Consider the following 24843-nt stretch of genomic DNA (forward strand, 5'->3'; position numbering starts at 1 on the left):
ACTTCGAAAGACACCATTAGGAAAATGAAAAGACAAACCATAGGCTGGGAGGAAATATCCATGAATCAAATATCTCATCAAGGACTTGTATCGAGAATATGTAAAGAAATTTTATAAATCAATAATACTAAGATAAAGAACCAAATTTAAACGCACAGAAGATTTGAATAGACATTTGTCCAAAGAAGACATACAAATGACTAATGAGCACATGAAAAGGTGTTCAACATCATAGTCGTAAAACCAAAAAAGAAAAAAGCCCAAACTCTTTGCTATCGAGTTCTAACACATAACCACCATATAGGAAAGTAGAAGTGCCCCATAAGATTTCGAAAGAACAGCTGGAAGATTTGAACTGTAGACCTTTACTTAGCCGCTGTAGTACTTAACCACTATACAACCAGTGCTACTCACAGTCATCATGGATGTATAAATGAAACCACAATGACATACCACTTTACACTTACTCTGTCCCTATACCAGAAAACATAGAAAATAACCTGTGTTACTGATGATGTGGACAAATTTGTACTCTCATACTGTGCTGCTGGGAATGCAAAATGACACAGCCACTTTAGAAAACAGTTTGACTGTTTTTAAAAAGGTTAATAATAATTTTAACATATTGTTGTTACACGTTGAACTGAATCCTCCAGAAATATGTGTTGAAAATTTTAACCCCTATATCTCTGGACGAAATCCCATTTGCCAATAGGATTTTTTTGTTCTGTCAGCGAGGCCGTATCGGTGTAGAGTGTGTCCTAAACCTACTAACACTTGAGATGAAAACAGCAGATTAGACTCAGAGACAAGGGAGCACACACTGGGTGGAAGACAGGTGCTACCAGAAGACAACAGACACAGATGAATCTACGTAGAAGCACACAAAGCAGCACAGTAAATAGGATTGCAGGCTGCTAAAAGGTTAAGTTGGCTCCACTGGGGATTGAACCCAGGATCTTCTGCATGTAAAGCAGATGTGCTAACCACTACACCATGGAACCACTACAAGTATTGTCCCATGGACATGCAGAAGAACTAACATAACTGTATTGGAAGAAGTCCAGCCAGAATGCTCACTAGAAGTGAGGATGGCGAGACTTCCTCTCACATATGACGTGATATCAGAAGGGATCAGCCCTTTGAAAAGGACATTCTGCTTGGTAAATCAGAGGGTCAGTGAAAAACAGAAAGACCTTCAATGAAATGGACTGACACAGCACTGCTACAATGGCCTCAAGCATAACAATGGTTGTGGGGATGGCACAAGACCTGGCAGTGTATTGTTTTCTTGTAGGGTCTGCTGTGAGTCAGAACCAGCTCCATGGCACAGAAAAACAACAAAATCAAAAAGTTGAACTAGATGAGAAAGGACCTCCTCCCAGAAACACACATTGAAGTTGGCCTTCTAGCCTCCAGAACTGTGAGAAAGAAACAAAGGGGGAAAAAAAGTACTGCTCTTTAAGTCAAACAAAGGATTGTTCCCTCCTGATAACATGTGGAAAGCCTATAAGAGGAGGCCTCACCATCCTCTCTTCTGATGAACATTCTGGCTGTACTTCTTCCAAGACATTTTGTTAGTTTTTCTGGTAGTCCATGGGACTGTACTTGTTGTGGTTGCATGGTGTAGTGGTTAACATATCTGCTTTACATGCAGAAGATCCTGGGTTTGATCCCCAGTGGAGCCAGTGGTATTTCAGTCACAGCAGCACGAAGAAACTAAGACATCATTATGTCAGGGACCACATCTGTTTTGCTACCTTTGTATTGGCAGGGACTGGCACACAATAGTACATCAATACCTGTTGTCATCAAGCCAATTCACTGTCCCATAGGGTTTCCATGGAGCAGCTGCTAACACTTTAGTTAGCAGCTGAGCTCTTAACCTCAGTGCCACCAGGGCCTTTCTATATCAATGTATGTGCTACATGTTGGGGGAAATCCTTCAGCTGTCTTGGGGAGGTGAGGCAGGCACAGAATTTTAGTGTGATGTGAGGCCCATGGAGCTATGGCTAAAGATTAAATCCTTCCCTTGGAAGCAATTCTCGTGAGGTCAAGCATTGTCCAATCTTCTCTCAGAATCTGTTCCTCACTGATTTGAAAGTCCATTGAACTAAACTTGTCTTTGGTCTGGGATAGTGACAACTGGACCAATGACCAACATCACGATAAATGGAGAAAAGATTGAAGTTGTCAAGGATTTCATTTTTCTTGCATCCACAATCAATAGCAATGGAAGCAGCAGTCAAGAATTCAAAAGATGCACTGCATTGGGTAAATCTGTTGCAAAGGACCTCTTCAAAGTGTTGAAGAGCAAGGATGTCACCTTGAAGACTAAGATGTGCTGACCCAAACCATGGTATTTTCAATCGCATCATACACATGTGAAAGCTGGACAATGAGTAAGGAAGACTGAAGAAGAAATGACGCCTTTGAATTGTGGTGCTGGTAAAGACTATTGAACATACCATGGACTGTCAAAAGAATGAATAAATCTGTCTTAGAAGAAGTACAGCCAGAATGCTCCTTAGAGGCAAGGATGGTGAAACTGCGTCTTACATACTTTGGACATGTTGTCAGGAAGAATCAGTCCCTGGAGAAGGACATCATGCTTGGCAGAGTACAGGGTCAGCGGAAAAGAGGATGACCCTCAACGAGGTGGATTGACACAGCGGCTGCAACAATCAGCTAAAGCATAACGGTTGTAGAAAGGCTCAAAACCAGGCAGTGTTTCGTTCTGTTGTGCATAGGGTCACTTTGAGTCAGAACTGACTCAACACCACATAACAACAACAACAACAGTTGACATTACCCCAAAAGTATGAAGGATAAGTAGTTAAGCTGTTGGGTTGAAAAACCAGCAGCATCTCAATGGAGTTATGTTTTTCTATGGCTATTTATCCTGTCTGGAAATGGAGAAATAAATCGTTCAAACTGAATTGTGGTGAAACACAAACCTTTCAGAAGGATAGTGGGCCATCCCAAATTTTGTATTGAGTTCCTGTGCTAATGAGGCCTCCTTATCCTCATTCACCTCTGAAATGAGCTCAAACTGTTCAAACTGTATTTCCAGCACCCTTAAAGCTTTGACACTTTTATTGTGTAATTTTAGGTCAAAGAATCTGTGAGCTCCTGATGTACAGGGTGCTAATTCAGCCTAGCCTCCCCACATAGTAGAGCCTTCATATTCAGAAATGCTGGCTGTGATATGATGAAGTTGTTACACTTGATAGCTGCTGATGGGCAAGCTGACCCCAAACAGTGTGAAGGTTAAAACAAGTTCAAACTCTCTTTCTGATAATAGAAACTAACATGGAAGTGAGGGATGTTCTGGGCTGAAATCATCACAAGGTTATAATAAAGCAAGAAGAAAGAATGTATTCCGCAAAAGTTCAAAGAGGCAAAATTGGAAAATAGACAAGCATACTGCCAGAGCCATGTCTGCCTGAGTTCAAGGAATGTTACAGAATCAAGTATATATTAACGTTACAGATGGGTAATATCATTAAAAGTTTCACCTTTTCAAACTGGCTAAAAACTGCTAAATATACATGATTCTACATTTTGAACTGTCTTTCTTCATAAGCATTGGTTCAGATTTGAGTAATGGCAGTCAGGATGGTCTTCGTTGGTTCAACAAATCTTACTCTTTACTAAATGCTAAAAGACAAAAAAAAGAGTGGAAAGTACGTGGATCTTTTGTGCTCTGCTCAAGATTTGTTTATATGAAATTTTCCCTAAAAGAAGCTTTCTAGGTTTTCCTAGCTACTGTTTTTATACCTCAGGACCCAGTTGATGTGTCCTTGTGAGTCCAGCTCCAGCTAGGTCACTTTATACTCACGAACAGGGAATAATGGCCCCAATTTGAACTCCTAGGTCACAAGGCCCATGTCGCTACACCTTTTTGGCCAACACACTTATTGGAGGTCAATAACCTTGGTATAGTAGAAGGAACCCAAGGTATGACATCCAGTCACATCTGTTTCCATATAATATTTATTACATTGTTACAGAAAAGGGAAAATCAGTGATCTTTCTAGATCTCATTTTCATCATTTGCTATTTGAAAAATTAAGCCAGAATACTTCTCAGAAGGGAAGATGTTGAGACTTTGTCTTATATGTTTGGACATGTTTTCAGGAGGGACCAGTCCCTGGAGAAGGTCACATGCTAGGTAGAGAGTCAGCAAAAAAGAGGAAGACCCTCAATGACATGGATTGACACGGTGGCTGCAACAATGAGCTCAAACATAGCAATAATTGTCAGGATTGTGCAGGACCGAGCAGTGTCTCATTCTGTTGTACATGGAGTCACTATAAGATTGCACCTAACAACAAGTACATTCTGTGCCAACCATGGTTCTAGTAACAAATGCTACAGTAGTAAACGAACAAAAAAAGTCTTTTGAGTTTTCCCTCAATGTAGACCAAAACCGGCATTCCTAACCAAGACCAGGTTTACTGAACTGATAGAGACTAGAGGAATCCCTGAGACTATTGCCCTAAGACACCCTTTTAACTTGGAACTGAAGTCACCTCCAGAGGCCTCCTTTCAGTCAAATAATAGATTGGCTTATAAAATAAATACCACCTGTGAGAAATGTGCTCCCTTAAACAATCAACTATGCGAGACCAAATGGTCAACATTTACCCAAACATGAGAAGGCAAAGAAGGGTAGGGAAGCTAGATAAATGGACATAGAACAAACAGAACAGAAATAATGAGAATGCTGACACATTGCAAAAACTGTAGCCAATGTCACAGAAAATTTGTACAAAAATTGTAAATTGGGAACCTAATTTGCTGTGTAAAATTTCACCTAAAACACAGTAAACATTTTTAAAAACACAGAAAAAAGTCTTTTCCCTCATAAACCTTACATTCCAGTGATAAAGAAAGGTAGAATGCAAAATGATTATGTAAATTACATAGTTTAATAGATGTACATATATATATTGATGAAAATGAGGATAAGGTGTTCAGGTGTAGTGAAACTCTGGAAGTTCACGGTGGGTTCACTAATAATGTGATATTTGAAGAAGATGAGTTAGTGCACGTATCTGGAATAGAGTGTTAAAAAGAAAAGGCAGTGGTTAGTGCGAAGGTCCTGAGGCGGAAAGAAGTCTAATGTATTTAAAGTACAACAAGAAGGTCAATAATAACTTTAGCAGAGTGAGCAAGGGGGTGAGCAGTAGGAGAAAAGGTCAGAGAGGAAATTGATTAGGGAGCAGGGACATTAGGTAGAGCCTTGCAGATTATTATAATGATTTTGGCTTTTTTTTTTCTCTAAGTACAGTAAAGATCCATTGATGCATTTTTAGTAGAGAGAACAATAAGGATCCATTGTCGGGTTTTAAATATTCTGTAGACAGTATCTTGTTAAAGGCAATGGAAGCAAACTCAAGATATAATAAGAGATATTGATAATATTCTGGACCCCTGGTGGTGCATGGTGAAGAGCTCGTTGGCTGCTAACCTAGAGGTCAGCAGTTAGAATCCACCAGCTACTTGGAAACCCGATGGGGCAGTTCAACTCTGTTCTATAGAATTATCCTGAGTTGGAATCAGCTCCATGGCAACAGGTAATAATATTCTACATTAGAGAATATTATGGCTAGAGCCAAGCTAATAGTAATGGAGGTATCTGAGAACTGGCCATATTGCAGATATATTTTGAAGATAAAGCAAGGACAATTTTCAGAGTGACTGCATATGCTGAGTAGAGCAAAAATGGAGTCAGTGAAGATCCCAAATTCTTAGTCCTAAACAGCTGGAAGGATGGAGTTGCAGTTAAATGAGATAGAGATCAATATGTTTGGAACAGTTTCAGAGGATAGATACGAATTCCACTTTGGGATATGTTAAGTTTAAGATGATTACTGAAAGACTTCTAAGGGGAGATAATCAGTCGGCTAGAGATACACAATGGTACTCCAATGAAGACCATGGAAGATGTAACCATGAGATGATGAGATTAGCCAGGGAATGACAACAAAAACAGAAGAGGCCTGAGGATTGAGCTCTGAGACTTTACAATGTTTACCCAAAAGCCAAAGAGGTCAGCTAAAGGAGATAATCAGGTAGAGAAAGTGCTTGACAGTCATATGGATATAGTGTACTGGACCCTGAAAAAGGGACGGGGAGAACAAGATGTCAGATGGACAGTGGCCATCAGACGCACAACCCATATCCAAGGCCATCCTCCCTCCCAGCATTATTTTCTTCACTAAAATTTCTCTCTTATGTCACTTGTTTCATAAACCTCTTTCTTCTTCTCCCCACCCACCCCTTTAGAGGGAGAGCAAAGAGGGTAGGAGTCACTACCTAGGATTAAAGAAATAAAGTCGACGTTTGATCTAGGTTTTATGTCAAAGAGGATATATTCAGTAATTTAGCTGGGTGTGAAGTCAGGACAGCAACGCCTTCTCCTGACCCTGCACGGGCATCAAATCGGGGACCTTGTCTTTATTAGCACCACCTAACCACCTGAACTAAGCTGTCACCAGTAAAAAACTTATTTTACATTTAGGAACTGTTAAGTATGTTGACTCCCTCATCACTCATCAAAAGAACCCTCTCATTTACCCAATCTCAACTATTACTAAATGATACTATGTTTTCAAGTTTCTCTTTATGTTTCCTATTTCCCTTTTCCACACTCCTGCAAAAAGAAAAAGAAACACAAAAACCGTACCTCTAGCAAAAACGAACTTCGCTCCTCTGTCGCAAAATAAGATGTTCTGGAGCTCATGGAATTCATCCGAGAGAAACTTTCACTAGAGAGGGTTACTTGATCCTACCCCAAGAAGCCTTTGAGAAAGATTCAGAGACCCCTGGGAAGGATTTGTTGGATTTGGCCCCAGCTCAGGACATGAGGATTCCTCTCCAGAATGTCCCTGGTGGATCAGCCCCACCTGCTACTAAATCTTGGGGAGATGCCCCTTTTCTGTGTTCCGGGAAGGCTAAAGTTGATTAATTACAATTTAGGGCAAAATGTAATAGGCAAAATACCTCTGTGAAAGTGTCTAAAGAGACTTTTCTCTCATGAGCCTTATATTGTCCATGGCTAGTAAGACTGTCTGGACATTTCTAGAGGATGACATGGGTTCACTATATTAATTGCCACAGGAATACAGAGCGATCCAGCTTCAAAATCCCATTTAGTGTGTGGTTTCTGGGACCACTCCTGGCACAAACTGTATTCAAATGGGCTAGATATTTGTACAAAGGAAGTTTATTTGGGAATCCTATGGGCACCACACCTGTGAGGGAGTGAGGGAAGCACGATTACAAGGGGAAAAGTTGACAGGCAGCAACAGAGGCCTGAGCTGATCCCTTGAGGAGCTCTGAAAATAGGATGGCCCTTCAGAGTTGACCCAAGAGAGTCAGACCTTTATAGGCATGTATTCAGCAGTCATTAGTGTGGGCTGCTTTCAGAGAGGGGACATGACCTTGACAGAGGCAGCTCCTTTCACCTGAGGGCAATTCCTAGAGCAGGCTTTAAATTTGTTTCATGAGGAATCAACACTCCTGTCAGCTGGGGACATGAATGCCTTGGTCCTGAAAGGAGGAAACCTGGGTGGTACAACACGTCACAGAGAACAAGGTTGGAGGCAGGCTTAGCAGGCAGCTGATAACCAGCAGGAGGGAGGTTGTTAGGCTACTGCAATAATTCAGACAAGACATGCAGGTAGTTTGGGCCAAATTCGTAGCAGTTCAGTAGTCGAGAATGTTGTATCATTTTGAAGTAGCGCCAACAGGACCTCCTGACAGGAAGAAAGGTTGTGATGCCCACGTGAGAAGTGTATTTCTTTTGATTTTTGATTTTACTGGATACATGAGTCCTAAAACAATATACCCAGTTTATGATTAATATGCACATGAACCTTAATACTCAAAAATAATGGAAATGAAATTAGAAATTCTACCATCGATCCAATTCTTGAAATGCTCAGAAGTAATGAAAATAGAAAAATATAATCCCTAAGAATATAATCATGCTATGACATTTTTTATAATTTTTCTTTATGACTATTTCTTTATGTAGAATGTTGAAATACAGACGTTATTTACTATATTAAGATAATGATTTTAGGTGAGTGTCTTATTAGATGAATTGACTACGGTGCAATTGGCTTCTTCTCATATAAAATGCTGAGATAATAAGCTGATTAACCACAAGATGATGATCTTAGCTTTTATGATATTAGAATAAATAGAGAAGAGGGGACGTCTAAGGACTGAGTTCTGAGGCTGTCCAATGTTTACCCAAAAGCCAAAGAAGCCTTGGGATCCAAATGGGCAATGTCATGTTCCTCTTTCAAACAGTCGCTTCTTTCCTACTCATCATATTCAGATTGAATTCTAACCTCCATACTGTACAGGACCTTCCCTGACCTCCCTGTTCCTGTACCTGTTATTCCACTTACCTTCTCTTCTCTGAGGGCTCTGATTCAAACCTACACCTGAAGCTCTCCTGCTCTGCTTACTCTCTATCCTGTTCACCGAAGATCAGAATCCCCCCTCTGTTCAACTGCTCTTCAACCAACTCAGTTTTTTTTTTTTTTCAGTTAACTGAAGTGTTGTTTAGCCACCAATGTCGTGATCATTAGGACTGGGGGTGATGCCCCTTTTCTATGCACCTGTGAGAAAACCCTGTGATTTTTATCGGTCGTTCTACTCACCAATTTTACTGTAACTAAATTACTATGGGAAAATTTCTCATGCTGATCACTTTAGGTGCCCCTTTCCTCCTTCTAGCGTTTCGTTTCCCTAAGGACATCTGGTACTTCTATTCACCAGCATGAGATTGGGCTGCTCCATAATTTCTTCAAAATAAGTATTAAGGCAAATTTTTGAGAAAGGTTAACGAACAAACATAGGTGTTAAATGGAATCGCTGTCTAACCTGCCGGTCTGATCTGAAAATAGTGCCAAGCTTGAGATTGTGCTAATAAGAAACATGCTTTTCGCCTCCTTTACCCCCAGTATTTTCATCAGGTCGTTTTTTAGCTGCCACAGAAGGAGACATAATGTGTCTTTCTCAGAGACTGAGAAATCTCTCTAGTCAAAAATTTCTAATACTTGGGGACAAGCACATTTTCGCTGCTGAACACCTTGACCCAGACTCAACCTTGGGAAAGTTTAATTTTAGGGTCCTTGTGGTGTGGTGCTTAGGCCCGGGCTGCTAATCAAAAAGGTTAGCAGTTCAAATCCACCGGGCGCTCCTTGGAAACTCTATGGGGCAGTTCTACTCTGTCCTATAGGGTCTCCATGAGTCGGAATCTACTCGACAGCAAGGGGTTTGCCTTTTTGGTTTGGTGGTGTAGTGGTTAAGAGCTCAGCTGCTGACAAAAAACTCGGCAGTTCAAATCCACCAGCGGCTCCTTGGAAACCCTATGGGACAGTTCTACTTTGTCCTACAGGGTCTATGTGAGTCAGAAACGACAGGGCGGCACCTGACAGGAACAGCAGAAGGCAGATTGCTTCCAGTCTCTGCGGGAAGGACAGTGATTTAAGACAGCTGAGATGAAATGAATAAGAAATAAGAGTCAGGTACATCACAATGGTCATCTTCCTGCTATACACCAGATTAAAGGGTTTCGGACACAGAGTTTACACGTTCCAGAACAGAAAATACGAGTGATACAGAATAGAACTTCGTTTGACGTTCAGAATAGAACTTCGTTTGACGTTCAGAATAGAACTTCATTTTACGTCTAATAGACTCACTCGCCACAGATTACACTTCCATAGATCCCCACCACCCTCACGACCCTCGGATAGCAGAAAACTGGGCACAGCCGGACACCCACACCCTCTGCTCCTCGGTCTCTCTCGCTAGTGCAGAGGCACAAATTGCCGAGGGCCGACTGAAACCAGCCTTATCGTCCTGTTTCCTAAGGGTTCATGTTCAGTCATCCGGAGATGAAGATCATTGCGTCTTGCACCAGCAGAGAAATGAGATCAGAATTTATCAAGAAATTTCTTGAAACTTGCCAGTGATTTTCCAGGTGCTTGTAAAGGAATTGGGACCCTGGGAGTAGCATTTGCTTGACTATGATTTCTCGAGTTTTGATACTGCTGATTATAAGAATGGGGAAGTACAAGGGGAAAAAATGTTTCTCAACCTGGAAATATCCTGAAGGAAAGCACACATTTCCGATCAATCAATTACAAACGGGAAAGAAAGGAGGACACGCGAGTTTCCGTAGTGTAGTGGTTATCACGTTCGCCTAACACGCGAAAGGTCCCCGGTTCGAAACCGGGCGGAAACAAACTGGGGAGTATTTTGTGAGTTCTGAATTTCACTGCACAAACTCTTAATCCGAACATGCTTCAACGAACCCCCTAACCTTCGCTTTCCTTTCGTAGTACCTGACTTTAAATTAAAAGAATAATGTACTTCACTTGCCTCCTCGCCCGCCCCTGGACGCTTGTCAGGTTTTCCATTTCAGTACCTGACTTTAAATTAAAAGAATAATGTACTTCACTTGCCTCCTCGCCCGCCCCTGGACGCTTGTCAGGTTTTCCATTTCCTTCTGGGTTACAAAAGTTTCTGCACCCGGTAAAAAAGGGAGGTCTCCATCGTTCTCTGGCACAGGCTTCAAAGTGAAGAGGACTGAGACAAGACAGTGGCTGCTGTGTACAAAAAAAAAAAAAAAAAAGTTGCCATCAGTTCACTTACGACTCACAGAGACGCTATGGGACTCAGCATAACGGCCCCATTAATTTTCCTAGAGTAGCCCTTAGATTCGAACTACTGACGTTTCGGATAAGAACCAAGCTGTTAAGCAAATCGCCACCAAGGCTCTGGACATGAAATAAACCAAAAATAAAACAAATGAAAAAAAAAAAAAAGCCCATTGCCATGGAATCAATTCTGTCTCATAGCAACCCCATACAACAGGGTAGAACTGCCCCACAAGGTTTCCAAGGAGCGCTTGGTGGATTCGAACTGTCAACCTTTTGCTTAGCAGTCATAGCACCTTACCACACCTCCAGGTTTTCCGGACTTGAAATAGGGGATCTTAAATATGTACGTGCTTGGCCAAAAGTAGTGAGGCTGAAGCAAGCCTCATAGACTAAAACCTATTTTTATTTATAAGTTTTGTAAGCAGTCATAGTTAATGCTGGAAACCACTATGTGTGAGTGTTTGTTAAAATCAGTATGGAAAGCTCCAGAAAGGAATAACAGTACAAGCTGAAACATTATATTCATTGTTTCCGTACCTATGGGTGGACTGTTCCATGAAGGGTACTGTATCTTAACCAACAAAAACCTGCGCCACAGGGAAGTTATGCTCTCACAAAGGAGCTTATTGTAATTTCCTTTTGCCTGCCCTGAGAACCTGTTGAAAGTCACCCAACCAAGAACAGATGTTGCCAGACTGTTCCCAAGGAAATGGAATCTAGCCAACAAAGATTCCTTAAATCAATCATGTATTCCCATAGGTGATGTTTCCCACCTTTGACAATCATGTAACTTTTCTTAATTTACTTCCTTCTGTAAGAGTATATTGGAGACTCCCTGATTGTGATTCAGTGGCTTCTGCTAGTCTCTTGTGCCCAGCACACACTGGCAAAATCCTCGTGGCAATGATCATCTTTCTCCTTGCCTAATAAAAATCTCTTTTGATTAAATTTGACTCTGGGGTCATTTTCTCCTATGACAGACAAGATGGTGGCTGTCAAAGGAGCCAGAAATAGTCACAGGCTGGATATATTTTGAACATAGAAGGAAAATTCCTGACATACTGGGTGTGAGGTATGAGAGAAAGAGTAAAATAAATGATGACTTCGAGGGTTTTTTTGCCTCAAAGACTAGAAGAACTGAGCTGTCATTAACTGAAATGGTGAAGCTTGGATATAGCAGAATTATTAGAGAAAAATGGGAGTTCAGTTTTAGGCTTGCTAACTTTTAGATGCCTAGTACAAAACATCCAAGTGGCAATGCCAAGGAATCAGTTGTATATACAAGACACAAGGTTAATGGAGTGGTCTAGACTGCAGATACAAATTTGTGAGTTGTAGGTATATAAACCAAAAAACCAAACCCATTTCATCAAGAAGTTAAGGGCTCAGCTGCTAGCCGAAAGGTCACCAGTTCAAACCCACCACCCACTCCATGAGTGAAAGATGTGGCAGTCTGCTTCTGTAAAGATCATAGCCTTGGAAACCCTATGGGGCAGCTCTACTCTGTCCTATAAGGTTACTAGGAGATGATGTAGGCATACAGATGATTTAAACTATGAGAATGGGTGAGATTCCCAGGGAGTGAGTGTATATAGATTACAGGTTCAAGGACCAATCTGTGGGACTTTCCAAAATAGAATTGGTGAGGAGAGGTGAAAGAAACACAGGATATTGAGAAAGTTGAGCCAGAGAGACAGAAAGATAGTCAGGACAGTAGTGTCTTGGAATCCAAATTAAAAAAAAAAAACAAAAAACTTTTAAGACAGCAAGTATGTTTATTGACAACAAGAAGTTGTCTTAATTTCTTAGTGCTGCTGTAACAGAAATACTACACCTGGTTTTCTTTAAGGAATAGAAATTTATTTTCTCACAGTTTAAGAAGCTGGAAGTCCAAATTCAGGGCACTACTGTAGGGGAATGCTCTCTCCCTCTTAGCCCTGGGAAAAAATCTTTCTCTTGGTTTCCATAGCCCCAGAGTTCCTGGTTCCTTAGTAATCATCAGGTGTGTTGCTCTCTTCCTCAGTTTGTGCTCTCTTATCTCAGCGCCAGTCTGTTCTTTTTGTATCTCAAAAGTGATTAAATTTAAGACATACCCTACACTGATACCGCCTCATTAACATGAAAATAAAACTGATTCCAAAATGGGATTATATCTCCCGGTACAGAGGTTTGGATTCTATGATGTATTTTGGGGAGACATAAATGAATCCGTAACTGAAGTCAAGGAAGATAAGGTCTTGAAAAAGTAAGAAGAATTCATTAGTAATATTGACAAGGAGAATCCATGAACTGATGGTGTAAAAAAAAAAAAAAAACCAGAATGTAGTGGATTTAAAAACACAAGGAGAGAAACTGGACACAGTAAATCTGGATAACCCTTTAGAAGTGATTTTTATAAGGCCATCTGAGAAACAGGGTAGTACCTAGAAGGGGTATGTTGGGTCAAGACAAACCCTTTTAAGACAGGAGACAAATAACATATTTGAATGTTCATGGGAATAATACAATAGGCACAAATTGAGAGATTTCACACATTTAATCTGACTTTGGCACAATTCTAGGTAATGGTAAGCCAGAAAAAAAAAATCTGACTTTGTGGACAAATATTATGCTGAAGGCCAACTGGTAGATAAAACTTAAAAAAGGAAAATATGCATTATGTTGGACTGCGATTATTTTAACAGCTAAAAGTATCAAGTTCGACATTATGAAAGGGCAGCGCAAGGGATGAGTTGTGCGTCAGGTAGAGGACATAATCAGATAGAGAAAGTGCTTGAGGGCGACATGGTAGACAGTGCGCTGGACACTGAAAAAGGGACAAGGAGAATGGGACGCTCTTATGGACAGCGGCCATCAGGCGCACACCCCATCCCCAAGACCATCCTCACTCCTAGCCTGGTTTTCTTCACTAAGATTTTTATCTTAAGCTTGATGTCACTTGTTCCAAAACACTGTTTTTTCTCCTCTCCACCTCTGAGGGGAGCAAAGGGGGTATAGCCGCCATTTCTGTGTATTAAGGAAGTAAAATCGACTTTTGATCCAGAATTGGTGTCACAGAGGTTACTGTCAAACTGCAGCTAGGTATACTGCAAGATTTTTTCTTTACGCAATGTTAACTCTGACCAAATGACACTGTGTTCAAGCTTCTGTTTAGGTTTTCCGTTTTCCCTTTCCTCACTTCCGCAAAAAGAAAAAGAAACAAAAACTCTACCTCCAGCAGAAATGAATTCCTCCTCCTATGGAAAATAAGACGTTCTGGAGCTCCTCGATTTCATCCCGACAGAAACATTCGCTAGAGAGGGCTCCCCATCCTACCCCAGGAAGCCATTGAAAAGGATGCAGACACCTCCGGTAGGGACCTGGTGGATTTGGTCAGGGAGTGAGAATTTCTTTCCACATGGGAAGGAACACCCCCCCCCCCTTGGATGTGCCCAGCGTCTTCCTATACCCTGGAGTGACGCACCTTTGTGTTCTGTGAAAAAGCATTGCCGCGTGCATCTCTGTTGGTCCGTTTTACGCTTTTATTATCATTAACTGCCAATGTTCCTCTTTCCTTTCCTTGAGGACTGTGTCGTCTCATTCTTTCGTCCTCTGTAGCCCCTGTACCCGCACAGCACGGCGGTTAACTCAATAATTGAAGTTCACGAACGGGAAAAAGCGTACAGAAAATCATATTTGCTGAGGAACAAGTCCTAGAAAAATAAAAAAGCTCTAGATTTTGCTAACCTGAAAATATATTCTTTTAATCATTTTCTGCAATATTCAAACATTGGAGGTCAAGACCCTCAGATTATTTCGGAGATGTCCAGGTACTCTCTCTCTGTCCCAGGCACCCCCAGAAAAAAAGGGGCTCTGAGATGAAGAAGCACAGACATCACCACCATCTCCCACTGCTCTGGGGACAACTGCCATCTCTAAACTCAACCAAAGTGTGTGGGTCCGCCACGCCAAGTGATGCTTAAGGAAGAACAGGGAAAAAGGCAGCTAGCTTCTAGCTAAGCAAAAGAAAGAAAAGAAATGTTAGAAGAAGATAGTGAAAAGGGAAAAAAAAAGTGTAGAAGAAAGAAAAGAAAAATATATCAGAGTTTTCATTCTCCCCCAGTAAATCAAATAAGTGGTACAAGAAAACTGCAGACACAAATCAAAGAATTAGGCATGTGTGAGGCAAAATCTAAGGATGTTTCTCATCCCAGAGATGGACGATATACAGTCCAGTCTAGGAAACCACCCCAACTCCATGTATCTGGCCCTGCAGCTTCACATTGCCAGGTCATATCCGTCCAGCTGCCCAGGCCCAAGTGTGGACCCACAGACCTCCAGAGTTCAGTCCTGAGGACCTTGAGCCCTGCTTCCTAAAGGGTCATTTTCTTTCACTAGAAAACATACACAAGAGAAACTGCCAAGGGACAATATTGAGGACTTTCTCGAAATCAAATCCTTCGCTCTTGCCAGCCTGCCTGTGTTTGTAAAGGAATTGGGGACTTGAGTGAAGACTTTGACTGTTATGAATAATGGTGTTTGGTTGTTAATTTTAATACACAAATAGTATCAGTGAAAGGAACGTACCATCACCATGACAATTTCCTTGAGGAAAAGACGGCTTCAAGATTATCCAGCCCGGGGTATCTAGAAAAACTCTATTTTATCCTGTCGAGGCAACTTGTGACTGAAGACAAGTTTCATTGTAGATGAGGTTATAGCCTTTGCCCAATGCAGGAAAGGCCTTGCTTTGAAAGCAGGTGGGAAAATGTCTGTTTTTTCAAAGTTAGAATTGAATTGATTTTGTATGGGACCTTTTCCCTCCTACCCCAACATACAAATAAGAGTGAATATATTTTGACCAACATTCAAAAAAGCTCATGCCGTCCCTGCACTCCTGGGCTTGAAAGCATGGCTTTGTTTCCCTGAAGGCCTTGACACCTCGGTGTTCACCCCACCTCCAGTGTGGGCCAGCCCCTCCCCTCCCTCATTTCTCTCTGTTTCTGTGTATTCCAAGTGGGTGGAGGAGGGTGTCAATGGAATGAGGTGCCTGCCCCTTAAACCCCAGTCTGCAAGGTAAGGTGGATCAGGCTCCCTTCAGAATCCAGGGAATGGGATTTACTGCTTTCTGGCAAGTGAAGATTTCAAATTCTAGAAGGAAAGGGCTCCTCTTCCAAACCGAACGCTAGGACCTTCAGGGTCAAGACAAATATCATTAGAAGTCTCCATCAATTTTTCATTTCTTGCTAAATATCTTGTTCACTTGGTCTAATTAACATGATGTTATTAATATAGTGAGCAAGACGTCTGGCATATTCTGTAATAGAATGATGTCTGTGTATTTAAAGTAGAGCAAGAAATTCAATAATAACTGCACCAAAGTGCAATGGGGAGAATCCTAGGAGAAAAGGTCAGAGAGGAAAATGAGTGGGGAGCACGGAGATTGTGTAGAGATTTGCAGGTCATTATAAGAATTTTGAGTTTTTCTTTCTTTTTTATTTTATTTTTTTTTTTGAATGCAGTAATTTTTTTTTTTTTTTTTTAATGAGCCATTGCTGGATTTTAAACAGTGAATACAATAAGGAGTCCTTTTGGGGTTTGAAAAAGGACCCCTTAAACATTCTGTAGAAACCATCATGTTAAAGGAAATGGAGGAAACCGCAAAACATATTAAGAGACACCAGTAATACTCCACATCAGAGAATATTATGGATTGGGGAATGTTAGTGAGAGTTAAAGTGTGGAAAAGTGGCCAAATTCCAGATATATTTTAAAGATAAAGCAATGAAAGTTTTCTGAGTGATTGGATGGGGGAATAGAGCAAAAATGGAGTCAGTGAAGATGCCAAATTTTTAGTCCTAAACAGCTGGAGGAAGAGAGTTGAAGCTAAGTGAGACAGGGATCAATACGGTTGGATCAGTTTCAGAGGATACATATGAATTCCATTTCAGGATATGTTAACTATACAATGTTTATTCTGAGACTTCAAAGAGGAGATATCCAGTAGGCTAGGGGCACACAGTGGTCCTCAGATGAAGACCATGTAAAATGTAAACCATTAGATGTTGCCTCGCCAGGTGATTAGAATCAATAGAGAAGAGAAGAGGTCTAAGAACTGAACTCTGAGAGATGTTCCAGTGTTCATGCAAAGGCCAAAGCCGTCTTTGGATCAAAACGGGCAATGTCATGTTCCTCTTTAAAACACTCACTTCTTCCCTACTCACCACGTTCAGATCAAAATTTAACCTCCCTACTGTCGAGAACCCTCCCTGACCTCCCTGATCCTGGACATGTTATCCCACTTACCTTCCCTCTCTGCACAGTCTGACTGAAACCTCCAAGTGCAGCTCCCCACACTCCACTTCCTCTCTATTCCATTTTCACCCAAGGCCAGAATCCCCCCTCCATTCAACTGCTCTTCAACCACTTTACTTATTTTTTTAATCAAATAAAGTATAGATTAGCCACCAATTTCCCCAGCAAGTCGGGATCCTCAGGACGGGTGTTGATGCCTCTTTTCTTTGCTTCTGTGAGGTAACCCGGAGATTTTTATGTGTCTTTCTACTCAGCAATTTTATTATAACTAAACTACTGTGAGAACATTTGTCATAATGATCAGTTGAGGTGCACTTCCCTCTTTCTAGTTTGCCATTTCCCTAAGGACATCAGGTACTTCCACTGACCACCATGAGACTGGGCTGCTCAATAGTTTCTTTAAAATAAATATTAAAGCAAAGTTTTGAGAAAAGTTAACAAATTAACATACGTGTTAAATGGAATCTCTGTTTATCCTGCTGATCTTATCTCCAAACAAAATAGAGTCAGGCTTGAGATGGTGCTAATAAGAAAGAAACATGCTTTTCCCCTCCTTTACCCACAATATTTTCATCAGTTTGTGCCACAGATGGAGACATTAAGTGACCTTTCTCAGAGGCTGAGAAATGTCTCTTGTCAAGAGTTTCTAATACTTCCCGGACAAGCATATATTCACTGGCCAGCACTTTTGCCAGAACTCTGCCTTGGGAAAGTTTAATTTAGAATCTAGCAGAAAGCCCATTGTTTCCAATACCGGCAGTTAGGACAGTGATTTAAGACAGTTAACATGGAATGAAGAACAAAGAAGAGTCAGGTACATCATAAAGGTCATTTACACACTATAAACTATAAAACAGATTAAACGGTATGGGACACCGAGTTGATCGGATATGAGTGATACAAAACTGAAGAGAAGTTCATTTGACGTCTAATAGATTCACTCGCCACAGGTTTCACTTCCACGAAGTCCACACCACGCCTACGACACAGAACTGGGCACAGCTTGAGACCCATACCCCCTGGCCCTCAATCGCTTCCGCTACTACCGGGGCACAAAGTGCAGAAGCCCTGCTGAGTTCAAATGGTTCCTACTAGTTCCTAAAGGTTCAAGTTCGGTCACCGGGAGATGAAGATGATTGCATCTTGCACCGCCAGAGAAATGAGCCTAGAACTTATCAAGAAACTCCTTGGAACTCGCCCGAGATTTTTCTACCTGGTGCTTGTGAAGGAATTGGGTCCCTGGGAGTAGCATTTGCTTGGCTATGATTTATCTTGTTTTGATATTGTTGATTGTAAGAATCGGAAAGTGTAAGTGGAAAAAAAAAATGCTCTTCATCCACGAACACATCCTGGAAAAAAGGCACAGGTTTCAGATGAAGCATCTCTGAAGCCCAAAAGCATTATCACAAAGAAGTTTTCTATGTGTAGTGGTTATCACATAGGGTTGTGGTTATCACGTGGTGTCGTGGTTATCACGTAGTGTAGTGGTTATCAAGACAGCCTAACACCGGAAAGATTCCCAGGTGAAAAAAGGGCGGAAAAAAACCGGTCGTTCTTTTCTAGAATTCTGGATTTGCTCCAGAAACTCTTCATCTGGTATCCTCTTAAGTTTCAACCAAGCCCCTAACCTTCCCGTTGCCTTTGCAGTCCCAGACTTTAAATTCTCAGAATAGCGTAGCCAACTTGCCTCCTTGTCCACCACAGCGGGTTCTCAGGTCCTCGGTTATCTACTGGGTCAGAAAATATCTTACACCTGCTGCAGTAGCTAGCCATAGGAGGAGGCGAGAACCCCATTAGTTCTCAGTACAGCATTCAGAGTGAAGGGTCCTGAGACTGCAGTGTGGCTGCTGTATGCAAAGAGGATCAAGAAGCCAATTGTAACTGCAGCAGAGTGAGCAAGGTGCACAGAGAACTGTTGTTGTTGTTGTTAGGTGCCGTCAAGTTGGTTCCGACTCATAGCGACCCTATGCACAACAGAAAGAAACACTGCCTGGTCTTGCGGCATCCTCACAATCCTTATACTTGAGCTCATTCTTGCAGCCACCGTGTCAACCCACCTCCTGGGGATCTTCTTCTTTTCCGCCACCATGTACTCTGCCAAACATGATGTCCTTCTCTAGGGATTCATCCCTCCTGACAACATGTCCAAAGTATGTAAGATGCAGTCTCGCCATCCTTGCCTCTAAGGACCATACTGTCTGCACTTCTTCCAAGACAGATTTGTTCCTTCTTTTGGCAGTCCATGGCATATTCAATATTCTTCGCCAACACCACAGTTCAAAGGCGTCAACTCTTCTTCAGTCTTCCTTATTCATTGTCCAGCTTTCACATGAATACGATATGATTGAAAATACCATGGCTTGGGTCAGACGAACCTTTGCTCTTCAACACTTTGATGAGGTCCTTTGCAGCAGATTTGCCCAATGCAATGCATCTTTTGATTTCTTGACTGCTGCTTCCATGGCTGTTGTTTGTGGATCCAAGTAAAATGAAACCCTTGACAACTTCAATCTTTTCTCCGTTTATCATGATGTTGCTCATTGGTCCAGTTGTGAGGATTTTTGTTTTCTTTATATTGAGGTGTAATCCATATTGAAGGCTGTGGCCTTTGATCTTCCTTAGTAAGTGCTTCAAGTTCTCTTCACTTTCAGCAAGCAAGGTTGTGTCATCTGCATAATGCAGGTTGTTAATGAGTCTTCCTCCAATCCTGATGTCCCGTTCTTCTTCGTATAGTCCAGCTTTTCATATTATTTGTTCAGCATACAGGTTTAATAGGTATGGTGAAAGAATAGCACCCTGACGCACACCTTTTCTGACTTTAAACCAATCAGTATCCCCTTGTTCTCTCCAAACAACTGCCTCTTGATCGATGTAAAGGTTGCTCATAAGCACAGTTAAGTGCTCTGGAATTCCCATTCTTTACGGTGTTATCCATAGATTGCTATGTTCCACACAGTCAAATGCCTTTGCATAGTCAATAAAACACAGGTAAATATCCCTCTGGTATTCTCTGCTTTCAGCCAGGATCCATCTGACATCAGCAATGATAGCCCTGGTTCCACGTCCTCTTCTGAATCCAGCCTGAATTTCTGGCAGTTCCCTGTCCATATACTGCTGCAGCCGTTTTTGAATGATCTTCAGCAAAATTTTGCTTGCGTGTGATATTAACGATATTGTTCTATAATTTCTGCATTCAGGTAGATCACCTTTCTTGGGAATAGACATAAATATGGATCCCTTCCAGTCAGTTGGCCAGGAAGCTGTCTTCCATATTTCTTGGCATAGAGTAGTGAGCACCTCCAGCGCTGCATCTGTTTGTTGAAACATCTCAATTGATATTCCATCAATTCCTGGAGCCTAGTTTTTTGCCAATGCTTTCCGAGCAGCTTGGGCTTCTTCTTTCAGTACCATCAGTTCCTGATCATATGCCACCTCTTCAAATGGTTGAATATCAACTAATTCTTTTTGGTATAATGACTCTGTGTATTCCTTCCATCTACTTTTGATGTTTCCTGCATCCTTTAATATTTTCCCCATGGAATCCTTCACTATTGCAACTCGAGGCTTGAATTTTTTCTTCAGTTCTTTCACCTTGAGAAATGCCGAGTGAGTTCTTCCCTTTTGGTTTTCCATCTCCAGCTCTTTGCATATGCCATTATAATACTTTACTTTGTCTTCTCAAGCCACCCTTTGAAATCTTCTGTTCAGTTCTTTTACTTCATCAATTCCTCCTTTTGCTTTAGCTGCTCGACGCTCAAGAGCAAGTTTCAGAGTCTCCTCTGACATCCATCTTGGTCTTTTCTTTCTCTCCTGTCTTTTCAGTGACCTCTTGCTTTCTTCATGGATGATGTCCTTGATGTCATTCCACAACTCGTGTGGTCTGTGGTCACTAGTGTTTAATGCGTCTAATCTATTCTTGAGATGGTCTCTAAATTCAGGTGGGATATACTTAAAGTCATGTTTTGGCTCTCGTGGACTTGCTCTGATTTTCTTCAGTTTCAGCTTGAAGCTGCATATGAGCAATTGATGGTCTGTTCCACAGTCAGCCCCTGGCCTTGTTATGACTGATGATATTGAGCTTTTCCATTGTCTCTTTCCACAGATGTCGTCAATTTGATGTTGGTGTGTTCCATCTGTCGAGGTCCACATGCATAGTCGCCATTTATGCTGGTGAAAGAAGGTATTTGTGATGAAGATGTGGTTGGTCTTTCAAAATTCTATCATTCGATCTCTGGCATTGTTTCTGTCCCCAAGGCCATATTTCCAACTACTGATCCTTCTCCTTTGTTTCCAATTTTTGCAGTCCAATCCCCAGTAATTATCAATGGATCTTGATTCCATATTCGATCAATTTCAGAGTGTAGCAGCTGATAAAAATCTACTTTTTCATCTTTGGCTCTAGTGGTTGGTGCCTAAATTTGAATAAGAGTCGTAATAACTGGTCTTCCTTGTAGGAGTATGGATATTAACCTATCACTGACAGCATTGTACTTCAGGATATGTTTTGAAATGTTCTTCTTGATGATGAATGCAACACCATTCCTCTTCAAGTTGTCATTCCCAGCGTAGTAGACTATATGATTGTCTGATTCCAAATGGCCAATACCAGTCCATTTCAGCTCACTACTGCCCAGGATATCGATGTTTATGCATTCCATTTCATTTTTGATGATTTCCAATTTCGCTAGATTCATACTTCATACATTCTAGGTTCTGATTATTAATGAATGTTTGTAGCTGTTTCTTCTCATTTTGAGTCGTCCAACATCAGCAAATGAAGGTCCCAGAAGCTTTACTCCATCCACGTCATTAAGGTCAACTCTACTTTGGGGAGGCAGCTCTTCCCCAGTCATCTTTTGAGTGCCTTCCAACCTGGGGGGCTCATCTTCCAGCACTATATCAGTCAATGCTCTGCTGCTATTCATAACGTTTTCACTGGCTAATGCTTTTCAGAAGTAGACTGCTGGGTCCTTCTTCCTAGTCTCTCTTAGTCTGGAAGCTCAGCTTAAACCTGTTCTCCATGGGTGACCCTGCTGGTATCTGAATACCAGTGGCATAGTTTCCAGCAACATAGCAACACACAAGCCCCCACAGTAGGACAAGCTGACAGACATGTGGGGAGAGAGAGACTAGTAGGAGCAAACAAATCGACTGGAGGATTGTTAGGCCTGTCAAAGTGTAAAAATAAGGAGAATTTTCTAAGAAGAAAAATGATAGTTGCATTGAAGAGAAGGTAACAAAAACAACAACCCAAGCTGGGATATCATTGGGAAGTGCTCCAAATTCTGAAGAAGAGCAGTGCTTTTATGCATGAGGGCTAGGGACCACACATGGGATACTAAACCTCTTGTTTTCAATTTGATTCAGACTCATGGTGACCCTATAGGACAGAGTAAAACTGCCCCATAGGATTTCCAAGGAGGGGGCTGGTGGAATTCTAACTGCTGACCTTTTGGCTAGCAGCAGAGTTCTTAACCATTGCGCCACCCAGCATCCTTCAGATACATACGAAGTGCAAATAAAACTTTCATGTCAGTTAATGATCACAGATTTTTGGGGGACAAATGGCATACATAAACATTTTTCGGTGAATATTCTCACCTTTCCCTTTATGGAACATTCTTATCACATGCTTATGCATAAGCCATAACGTTGTCATATATCAGTAACAAGTCTTCTTTCTGAGACCAATAATATTTTTGTCATAATATCACTACATAGTTGTTCACTTAAGGTGGGGCTCACATATTTTGAAAGCAGAAGAAAAAAGGGATAAAGCACAAAGGGAAGTTTCAGTTCAAACCTGTGTCCATCACAGTCATGGCGGTAACCTCAGTTTTAAGGTGATCTTTCACATATGCCCCTTCTGATGATAGATCTTCACAGACGTTTCTTGACCCCATTATAAGAGTGCTTTCTTTTCCCTGGAGGCCTGGTGGTGCAGTGGTTAAGAGTTTGGCTGCTAACTCCATGATCAGCAGTTCCAATCCAACAGCTGCTCCTTGGAAACCCCTTCGGGCAGTTGTACTCTGTTCATAGGGTTGCTATGGCTTGGAATTCACTGAACAGCAATGGGTTTGGGTGTTTTTTGTTTTCTTTTGCATGGATGTACTCTATGGATGTTGACTTCTGCACTTATCATATCCTATACAGACTCCCTGCGTTACCATGCCATAACTCATATACTCTGCTTCTGTGATCTTCTGGTTGGGGGCACATACAGAGTAAGACCACATTTGGAGGAATAACTTGACATTTCAAAACATTAACTCCAGGTTTGAAACTAGATTTCCCTACAAATTTGTTTAGGAAATTTTTTTTGTACATTGGTGGGAAAATAGGAGTTGGATTACAAACATTAAAAAAGTAGTGTATATGATTAAGATAATTAACCAAACCAGTAAGAAAGAACACAACTAAGAGCCAATATTATTAGGTAACTAAAAAAATTAAGAAAAGGAATATCAGGCATAGGAGGCACTGAATGAATTTAAGTAGCTTTTTGGTGAAATTTTCTGATATGTTGTTACATTTCTCCCTGTAGTGTTTACCTAGTCATAATAAGAAGTATTCCCAATGGCATGGGCTAATACTAAACAAAATCCTTAAAATTCAGTAACGTGCATGAGTTCTCATTCCTTGATCTTGGGAGGAGTTGTCAGGTTCAGGTAGATTCTCCTTCTGGCCACTGAGGCCCTTGGATATAATCTTTAAGGCCCCAGAAGGATGGTATATCCAAAGAGATGTTTTTGGCTTTCTTAAATTGAGATAAAGAGATCCAAGGTTTAATTTTTGGAGATTGGTTGTACATGGAATGGTGGGGAGAACTAATTATGGTCCTTTTCATAAGTACAATGTGGTAAAATATATTGAAATATTATGGTCAAGCATCTTCAGGGAATTAGCAAAGTAAAATTTACTTGCAAATGACAAACTTAAAAATGGCTATGGATGACCTTAATAATAATTCTAAAAAGTGATGGACATGATGGAAATTAAGTATATAACTAATATAGAATTAAACAATGTCAATTCAAAGAAATCTTTAGATGAAAATATTGTTAAACGTAATGAATCACCTGAATTTCAAAGAGCTTTAGATATATAATCATCTTGGAACATAATATTAGATAGTTAGGCTATACCAAGATTACTAAGTTTTTTAACATCTGAATAGTCACAAAAAATTTCCTGGATAAACAATGTGAATTTCTCAGTTAAAACCCTTTCATGACATGTGGGATAGAAGCTGTCCATAAATATTTTAAGCATCTCAGGTTATTTGGGAGGGTACTTTTCCCACTGAAAGTATTTGCTTCCGTCCAATGGGGGCTTGATTAATGTTGAAAATATGAAAGAAAAGTTCTTTGGTGAACATTCACTACAGTAGGAGGCTTAGGTAAGAGGCAGTTCTACCACAAAGTGTGATTGGGTCATACTTCCTGTCTTTTGTACAGCTCCAGAAGTCTTCCAAGAACATTTATGGGCTTTTTTGGTCAGCTTTAGAGCGTCTTGGCAGCTTTAGATTTTGCGTGTGTGTCATATTTGATAAACCAATGCAACCAAAAGGACTTTTCTCATTTTTGAAAAGTGTTACTTTTGGGGGACATGTGTTACAAATGAGGTATCAAAATTTGTAATTCAAAACCTGTATTCTGAATGTCTTCTTGATTCAACATGCCTTCCACTACTGAAAACACAAGGCATCAAAATTTTTTCCAAAGGTTAAAGTAACAGGGTCTTGATGATATTCGATTTAAAAGAAGCAATAACTGTAACTAAGTCAGAAATTGAAATTATAAAATTATGACATAAACTTTAACTCAGGTCAAATGTGGTAAAGTTCTCAGTATGA

The 24843-nt window shown here is 40.9% G+C and overlaps 3 non-coding genes across 3 annotated transcripts; 2 read left to right on the plus strand and 1 right to left on the minus strand.

The window, feature by feature from the left end:
* Positions 1 to 931: 931 nt before the first annotated feature.
* On the minus strand, positions 932 to 1004 carry TRNAV-UAC (transfer RNA valine (anticodon UAC)). The gene has a single exon. It is a non-coding gene; the product is annotated as a tRNA-Val (tRNA).
* Positions 1005 to 1615: 611 nt separating this feature from the next.
* On the plus strand, positions 1616 to 1688 carry TRNAV-UAC (transfer RNA valine (anticodon UAC)). The gene has a single exon. It is a non-coding gene; the product is annotated as a tRNA-Val (tRNA).
* An 8515-nt stretch (positions 1689 to 10203) lies between these two features.
* Positions 10204 to 10276, plus strand: TRNAV-AAC (transfer RNA valine (anticodon AAC)). Its single transcript has one exon. It is a non-coding gene; the product is annotated as a tRNA-Val (tRNA).
* Positions 10277 to 24843: the final 14567 nt, after the last annotated feature.

This window comes from Elephas maximus, chromosome 1 (assembly GCF_024166365.1).
Source record: "Elephas maximus indicus isolate mEleMax1 chromosome 1, mEleMax1 primary haplotype, whole genome shotgun sequence".
Taxonomy (NCBI): domain Eukaryota; kingdom Metazoa; phylum Chordata; class Mammalia; order Proboscidea; family Elephantidae; genus Elephas; species Elephas maximus.